The sequence below is a fragment of the Elaeis guineensis genome, chromosome 9 (genome assembly GCF_000442705.2).
Source record: "Elaeis guineensis isolate ETL-2024a chromosome 9, EG11, whole genome shotgun sequence".
NCBI classification, from domain to species: domain Eukaryota; kingdom Viridiplantae; phylum Streptophyta; class Magnoliopsida; order Arecales; family Arecaceae; genus Elaeis; species Elaeis guineensis.
In genome coordinates, this window is record NC_026001.2 from 96,468,355 (window position 1) to 96,478,354 (window position 10,000).

The window sequence follows — 10,000 nt, forward strand, 5'->3', positions numbered from 1 at the left end:
GACAAATAACGATGTAAATTAAGGAATTAAGCTTCAAGAATGTGATCCCCGCATCATAAATGACGCTGTCGGAAATGGGGAGGGGAGGATTTCGCCAATCCCGGCGGAGACAGAGAAAGGGTGAAGCAACTCACCAGGCGGCCGCCGGAGACGATCTCTTCGCCGGATGAGAGGTCTCCGGAGAACGATCCCTCGTCGATCGGCGGAGGGGAAAGTGGGGCCGAGGGTTTCCTGACAAAGGGACCGAGAGAGAAGTTGGGGGGGTGGGGCGGGGGGATGCTGAAGGTCGTCGGGTAAAATGGGAATTTGGTCCGTTTCCTCAGGAGAAAAAAAAAAAAAAAAAATCCTAAGGCATGATACACCATACAGAGCTCTTATTAGTTTTTAGTTAAAATCGATACAGGTGATACGAATGGTAGACTGGAGCATAATTTAGTAGACGCCCGCAGGAATTGTCATATTTTTGTCTTTTATGGGATATAAGAAATTGATGAATTTTTAAAAAACCACTCCTTTGGACGGAAATTAAATTTTGAGTTCACTAATTTCGTTTGGTTCGTGAGAAGTGAAGGAAAAAAATGGCACTTTATTTTTTTTGTTTGTTTGAAATTACAAGGAGAGAGAGAGAGAAAGGAAAAGATTTTTTTTAAAAAAATATTTTTTATTTTTTATAAAAGTACAAATCCACAAGGAAGATAGGTTTCGAGATTTTTTGCGGAATGGAAAGTGATGATTATTTTTTTTTTAAAAATATTTTTATAAAATTAAAAATTGGGAACCTGTAAAATATAAATAAATGATTAAGATAAAACATGAAAAAGTAATGGAGGTTAAGATCTTCATTTTCTTCTCTTTACAAAAATTTTAGAGAAATTTTCCATAAAGGATGGCTAGCATCTCCACCGTAATCTAGCTCTCAAGTAATTTTTTTTATTATTTTTTTTAATTTAAACATCTCTTGAGTTGAACCATGAGTGTTCATATATGAAAGTCAATATTTTATTGTGCTATCTCTCTCTTTGATTACTCTTAAATTCCTACATTTTAATTCTACATCATTATATAAAACAAAAAAAATTTAGTGATTCTAAAGTCTAATATTTTAGTTTCATAATCACAATATAGTTTAGTTTTAGATTTAGTGATTCTAAAGTTTAATATTATAATTAATTTTATTATATGTGATGGACATTAATGGCATCATGATCATGTAGGGCAATAGGTAATTTTTTTTTTATGATCTATTTAATTTTATAAATAAATTTTAATTTATATATACTTTTTATTTGTCCCGAACATAAAAGGATGGGTAGTCTATTGATTTGTTACCAGCACTTTTACTTATTGCCGAAAAGTCAAATTTGACCATATTTACATCTAGCACCCTATATGATATCAGTGCTTTACAACTACCTAATACGCCTTTGCCAAGCCCGAGTCCAGCTTGGGCTTCCCTTCATTCCTTCTGGCTATAGGATTCAAGCCCAAAATGCTAAAGGCTGGAGGCCTATGTTTTTTCCTAGTTGAGCCCCCATGCCGGTAGAGCGGGCCTGGTCCATTAACAACCCTTACCACCTAACCCACCTGATCCTCTCCATCGCCTCCGGCTACTAAAGCCTAAAACCGTAGTTCCCTTTTCTCCTTGGTTTTCATATATTGTATAGTAGAGAGAAGACAGATGTTCCTATAGTTTTGCCTTTGCCTTGGAATATTTCTTGCTATGCCTGCAATAAAAAGCTTTGATCCATGGGCGAAACTTTTAGCCTTTTTTAATTGATCAATTTTCTTAGTAAATTAAATAATTTTATTCCAGCTAGAGATTTTTTTTTTCTTTTGAAATAAGTAAAAAATGATCTAAAATATAAAAACTAAGCAACCAAATTCACCGGTCAATATGAACATACTTTTCTTTTATGAAAATTGGAGGGTAATAGATGTTGTAGTTTTAATAATGTAGAGGACATCAATAGTCCCACATCTTTTATGAGTCAAGAGGGACTCGCACTTATAAGAAGAAAAAATTTTTCTCACGTGATGCGTTTTTTAAAAGACAAAATCGTAAGCCCATAGACCAAAGCGAATAATACCACACATGAAGGATTTAAAGGACAAAACCGTGAGGCCCATAGGCCAAAGCGGACAATACCTCACATGACGGGCCGAGTCCTTATCCGTAATAATAGCTGCTAGGAAGGGATCGAGGTCCGTCTTGATTCTCTGAGGCTGAGTCCGTCTCGACTGACTGTGGAGCTTTCGAACTGTACACATCGGAGTCTCTCTCGACTGGAAGGCTCTGTTGTGGTTCTAATATTGTGGAGGAAGATTCGCACTTATAAGGAGGAAAAAAAAATTTTTACGTGAGGCACTTTTTAAAGGATAAAACTGTGAGGCCCATAAATTAGAACGGATAATATCTCACGTCACGTGAGGATCGAGTTCTTATTGCAGGTACTTACAAGAAAGACATAATCTCTAATATATATTCTAAGAACAGCAATACTGGAGAGCTGAAGAACAACTGTCCGAAAACAACGAAGCATACCGAAAGATCAGAGAGATTCGGAGTGGTATGGAGTAAAACAAGCTCAAAAAAAATAAACTGCTACAGAGAATAGTTTGTCTCCCATCGTAGTCTCTCAGATAAATGATTCAAAGACCGGATCAGAGATTGTAGCATTTTGAACCAGGGCAGCAGAGGCTCTCTCATCATATCCGGGGAAAAGGCCAGAAATTAAATCCCAGCCTAAAGGCAAAAATAGAGAGAGAACCTCTATCCCAGAGCATCCAACTGAATTTAGATGAATTTGGATCAAGAGTGACTCAGGTGTGCCAAATAGCTTTCAAGTAACATAAAAGGATCACGGGATATGCAGCAGTAACATCAATAACCATGTCATATACCATCATAGTCTCATAGAGATTAAAAAATCAGATCAGAGAACAGGAAGTATAAATCAAAGTCCATCCAGACATGCAAAATTATCCAGCATTTCCAGCATAAAACAAAAGATTCTTTGAGAAATCTCACCAGAGTCAAAAGTAGTAAAAGCATCAGTTAAATTGAGCACTAGCAACCCTTAGCAAAGTCTGCCAATTCCTTTTGTCCACAGAGAACGGATCAATCGCTATAGAGAGAGAAAGCTTATGTGCAACTGAGGTAACTAAGGAATGCTTATTTAAAAAAATATGAGAATTCTTTTATTCCAACAGCACCAAATAACAGCAACTAGGAGCATAAGAACAGGGTCATGCAACTCTAATCTCCAAGCAGACAAGAGATCTAGAAGGTTATATATCTGAAAAAGCTGACTCCTGCCAGATCATTGAGCAAAATATGAGCAAACTCTACAGAAAGAAATCACTTTGATGGAATAAACAGTCCCCCTGGAGTACCCTCTTGGATAGCCAATCTTCAGTCCTATTTTTCTCACGAAATACATGAGAAACCACATATGTTGGGAACAACTATTTCCAAGCCAAGATTTCCTTGAACAAAGGGAGTTTAATTCGAGATCGATGGTTTGATGAAACTCTTTGTTCCGAATCAATTAATAGATGGATGGGTATTAACTCATCCTTCAAGGATGAAGTAACCGCAAAAAAAAAAAAAAAGGGGGCTGTTAACATCTTGATCATGGTGGCAACAACTTACTAATGTATGATTTTTTCAAGTTCCGCCCAAAAGAACACATTAATCATAAGGGGAGCTCCCTAGGGCCTACTCTTTTGTAGGTAAATGTCATAGAAAGTTGGTCGACTTTTTTATTAACCAATTATCCATATTCTTGCATTTTTCAAGATGGATAAGTTACTCTCCCATGAGTAGCATTTACCATAAAATAGAAGAAAAATCTTATTCACTTAGAGGATGGCTAAATCATTTTTATATCAGTTAGTAAAGTAACTACTTAATTTTATTCTTAAAATGCCCCCCTCCTCATTTTCGATGCCTCTATTGTTAATGTCCAATAACTCAGTCCACTTTTTTCAAATCTTAATCCCTATTCTCCTTCCTACTAGCTCCCTGACCGTCATCATCCTCTCCTTCCTTCGGGCATCCGTGGTGGTCCGCTCCTCTAAACTCTCAAAGATATGCAATATTGTCTTATCAATCTTTCTTTTATTTTTTTTTATTAATAGACATCTACGATGATTTTACACTATAGAATGGAGTCACATGAGAGGATGCGAGTTGTATTTCATCCTCAATTTTTTTCCACCTTCGTGTTCTTTTCCATCCATCTTGGACTCAAGGATTATGCGGATGCGGATCATCCTGGAGGATAATGTATATAAGTGCAATACAATCAGGGGCAAAGAGGGACTGTAGTTTTTTTTTTTTTTTTTTTTTTTTTTTTCATTTCAAGGTTGACTCCAAACAGACAAAATAAGTTATATTTAGGTATGGGATTATGAAATCAATTTGTGATTTTAAACATTGAAATACATGTATAAAAAATATTGGTGGAACCTAATTATGATTGAATCTTATTTTATTTATGATGACTATTCAATATTTTTTTCTTCATTTTTTCAGAAATCAGAACATGGCACAAAATATTCTAGGAAGTCCTAGATTGAGATAGAATCATCAAACCACAAATAATAGTCTGTATTGCAAACCATCCTATTTCATCTTTTTAAATCTATTTCTAATATATTCCAATTTTTCTTTATTTATCTGCTTACTATCATTTTTATAATAAGACTTTCTTCCTCTTATCTAATCATCAATTTGATCACACTTTTGAGTATAACAAATTTGTATGGGTAGGGATGGCCATTGATCATGTAGATAGGAATAGGAGGAGAAGAGTTGCTGTAGCTATAATAGGGAGATATTATAACATGATGAAGTTCTTAATTGTATATTACATATTCACATTAGTCATAGTCGTTAGGAGAATGAGGAGATTAGTGCCCAGGCTAATATCTGAAGAAGGTGATCGAATTAGAGAGACTCATGAACAAAGATATACAACTTGAGTTGCAAACATTAGACATATGATAATGAAAAGTAATCAATTTGTACAGATGAAGTAATCAATTGTGTGACATGTTGAAGACAACTGAAAAATGACATCTAGTAGAGATATAAAGATAGAAGAAATAGTAGTCATGTTCTTAAATATAATAGGTCACTATTCAAAAAAATATATCCATACAATTATTATTCCGTCGATCAGGCTCCATAATTAGTAAATATTTTAGTGTTGTTCTTCATATAATACCATGCCTACATGAGGTTCTACTTAAAAACTTAGAACCAATGCTTGAAAACTCAACAGATGACCGATGGAGATGGTTCAAGTTGGTATCATCTTCGTTACTATAGTTTAATTATTTTAATTTTGTAATGCATATATTGTCTGTTATCTTTTTTAATTATAGAATTATTTAGGTACCTTAGATGGTACACATATTAGAGTCTGAGTTGCAGAATATGATAAACTTAGATATTGGACTAGGAAGAATGATATTGCAATAAATATTTTGGATGTTTACTCTCAAAATATGCAATTTATATATGTTCTGCTTAGTTGGGAGGGTTCTATACAAGACAGTAAGATTTTTCGTAATGCAATTGCTAGGAGAAATGGATTAAAAATACTATAAGATAATTAAGCATGAAAAAAACTATAGAGCAATTATATAATTATCTAAAATCTTTATTTGATAACTTACTGTGTTTATTGATACTAGATTGCTACTATATGTGTAATGCTGATTTTTTAAATTATGAAAGATTTTTGGCTTCTTATAGAAGTTAGAGATACCACCTTAGTGAGTGGAGAAATGGAGCTCAATCCTGAACACTTATAGAGTTCTTTATATTAAAGACTCACAAACTAGAAATGTTATAGAAAGAATCTTCGGTCTCCTCAAAATGAGATGGGCAATTCTTAGAGAACTATCATTCTATTCTATTGAGACTCATTGTAGGATAATCTATATTTGTTGCTTTCTTCACAACTTTATAAGGAGGAAAATATCAATTGACCCACTTAAGCAAATACTTGATGATAATGAAATTGATAGCATGCAAGATATTTATCAAGAGAGAATAACAATAATGAGAACGAGCAATGAATGGAATGCTCGGAGGGTTGCATTGGCTACACAGATGTTCACATAATGATAATAAGAGAGATGGAGATGATTTTCCTTCTAATTTATATTATACTAGATTGTTATGTCTGATGTATGTTAGATATTATTTTATAATATTATTTGCCTTATAATATTTTGAATACCTTTGTTTTGGCATATAATAGTATAAATAACTTTTTGTGGCTTGTCATAATTTGTTGTGAGCTTATTTTATAGTCATGTTTACAAATTACTTTTATATTTAATGAAAAGATTGTAAGATGTCTATTCTAATTCTTGTTAACTAATCATATGTTTCAAATTGTATCATGGTTGTCATATGCATTGCATAGAAATGAGCACTTTAATTATAGAGACTTTTAAAAAGATGAAGGGAGCATTGAGATAGAATAGAATTTGTAGGACTATTGAAGATGCAAACTTGATTAAGTGCTTATTGGATATAGTAAATTATGAACATTAAAAAATGAACAATAGTACTTTCAAAAGTAAGTACCTTGGGCAATTAGAGAAGTGGATGGAAGAGAAGCTTCCTGATTGTGGGCTAAAGGCTAGACCATATATTAAATCAAGGTGAAGCATCTAAAAAGGCAATACAATGTTATTTAGGAGATGCTAGGATCCTATGCTTTAGGTTTGGATGGAATGATAAAGATAAATATATCATATGTGAGTAGAATATCTTCAATGATTGAATAAATATAACATACATTCTCATTAAATATTAACATTTTCTTATCATTTTTTTAAAAAAAAATCTAAGTTAAACACTATACTAATACTTAGTTGTTCATTTATTCATTATTTCTCAAAGAGTCACCCATATGCCAAAGGCTTTAGAAATAAATCCTTCCTCCACTTGGATCGGTTGGCGGTAGTATTTGATAAAGATAAAGAAACTGAATAAATAGCTAAGACACCAGCAGATACAGCAGAGAATATGAAATGAGAAGAAGAGATAGCAAATACTAAGCTTATTAATGAAGAGATGTCGGATGTAGATTTGAATAACAATATAGGTTTGAAAAATATCTAAGAAGATTAGATTGGTTTTGCATATGATACAGATCTATTAGCATCCAATCTAGTCAAGCAACAGATCTTTCATCTTCTAGACAGCATAGGCCGAAAAGATTAAGAGGTAGTACTGAAGATGATCTATTGGTAAAATCTTTTTAGATGAGCTGTCCAAGTTGAGATCATATTTGCAAATGGTTGGGGATCATATAAAATACTTGGCTAGAGCATTCAATGTAGAAAGGGAGATGAGAATGAAAATGTATGATGAGATCATATTTGCAAATGGTTGGGGATCATATAAAATACTTGGCTAGAGCATTCAATGTAGAAAGGGAGATGAGAATGAAAATGTATGATGAGATTTTTAAGATTGTAGGGTCACTCAAAATGAGAGGATAATGTGGGGAGGAAAATCTCAAGTGATGTGCAAGAGACTGATTATTTCTTTAGTCTGTCAGAGGATTATAAACGTGCCTATGTTCTTTCTATATTGGGATGTGACCAGTTCGCAATAGTTATAGATGAAGCATTTTGATTACTAGTATAGTATCTGATATGGATTATTTTATATTTATTTATTTTAATACTAGGTTTATCTTGGAGTCATGTTTGGATACTAATATACTAGTGCTTGATGTGGGTTATTTTATGTTTACTTGTTTTGTTCTCGTATTTATCTTAGAGTAATTTTTTTGGTACTTATATACTAATATTTGATGTGGGTTGTTTTATATTTACCTATTTTGTTACTTATGTTTATCTTGGTCTCATATTTTGGTACTCATATGTAATGAATTTTTGATGAATAGTGAAATATTTATGGATAAACTATTTAGATTATGGTACTCATTATGTATATTTTAAAACTTATGTGCAATGGTCAATGAGAAATGTAAGTTTCAAATATCGAGCTATATTGATCCATATAATAGAGCATTAAGATTCGATGAAAAGAGTATTAGAAGTTCTTTCTCAAGCTATGCCATTCAATTTTGGATGGTGAATTTGAGATTTTGGTATTTGGATGACGAAGTAGAGATGGAGGCTCCTCCATTCGGATCCAATCTTCTGAATCAAATAAAGGGTCATGGACTGAAAAAAATAATATTAGAAAACTATCTTTATTTGATATCAAAAACCCTCAAATTCTCAACACATCTACAGATACCTCCCAAAAAATAACATCAATATGCTCGATGAAATATAGATAAATATACAAACGAGGATAATGTGAGGTTGAGATTTCAGATTAAATAGAAGTGCAAGATTCATAAGAGAGTTGAGAAATCCACTCGATCATGCGATCCATGATAATTTTGGCTGGCCACATGAAGTGCTCGACCATGGCCAGGCCACATTTAGAGAGAGATAGTAAGGAAGATAATTATATTAGACTCTAGGATTTGGGTATAGGTTCATGGGCTGGTAATTCAATTTGTTGGGCCTTTTGGATTAGAGCCCATACTTCAATTAATATCCCAAATCAATAAATTATGGCACAAGTGCAACCAAAAACTAGTCGACTTGACTCAAATATGGACTACTACTGTCCAAGCATTCTCACATGAGAATTTCACTGTAGAGGCCATCTAATATTGCACATTTAATTTTTTTAAAATTACTTATAATTATTAAATTATAAGAAAGCTATACAGAGGTGTAAATGGACTAGATTGGATTAGATTATACCTAAATCAACTTCAATCCAAAATATTTTGGACTTGAAAACTTGACTTCAAAACCAAATCAAATACTCTACTAGTCCAATTCAATCCAGTCCGAAAAATTCAGATTGGATTGAATTAGATTTTTGGACTTTTCCATATATTAAACTGTAATTTAGATCATAATTCAAAAGCAAGTTATATGAATTTAAAACATATACTATTTATAGATACTCTACCATATTGTCTTACATCTAACAACTAATATTATAATAGTAATATTTAAGAAATAAAAAATATAAATTTCAATACCAAGGATCTCAACTAGTCGCATCATAATAGCATCACGTCAAAAATATAAATTCTATATTTCAAAAAAGAACTAAATCGCTAAAATATAATAAATTCCATAATATTTAAAAAAAACTAAACTTGAAATACACAAATACACATATATACATATATATATATATAATCCAAAAGTCACTGGAAGAATGGATTAGATTTGGTTTAGACCCATAATTTGGAGTTTGGATTGGATGTGAATTTTATAACATTAAATCTAAATCCAAGTCCAAAGTTTAAAATTTTTAAAAATTGACTCCAAATCTAAAATGAAGTTCAAAAATCCGATCCAATACTCTAGTTCGGTTTGGATCGGATTTGAATTTTGGATTTTCCCAATCCACTTACACTCCTAAAAATATATACAAAAACCTCTTTTTTTTTTTTTTACCAGATTTGACAATTGGCTACTAGCACGTAAGTATTTTTTATATATGTGATATATAATTGATGTTAGTAAAATTAAAAATCAACATACATTGCATGGAGCCATAAAAAGTAACTAAAAGAACAGTAACTCTTCCAATGATGAAGTTTTCATCTAAAAAAATAAAATAAAATATTTTTTGTTAGAAGTTGATCATTTTATTATTCTAGAAAATTTGTATGGAGGTCAATATATATATATATATATATATATATATATATATATATATATATATATATATATATATATATATATATATATATATATATAATATATTATGTACATATGTATGTATGTATATACATATGTATGTATGTATGTATGTATGTGTGTATGTATATGTATGTATGTATGTATGTGTATATATATATATATATATATATATAATTACATACACACATACACACATACAACATACATACATACATACATA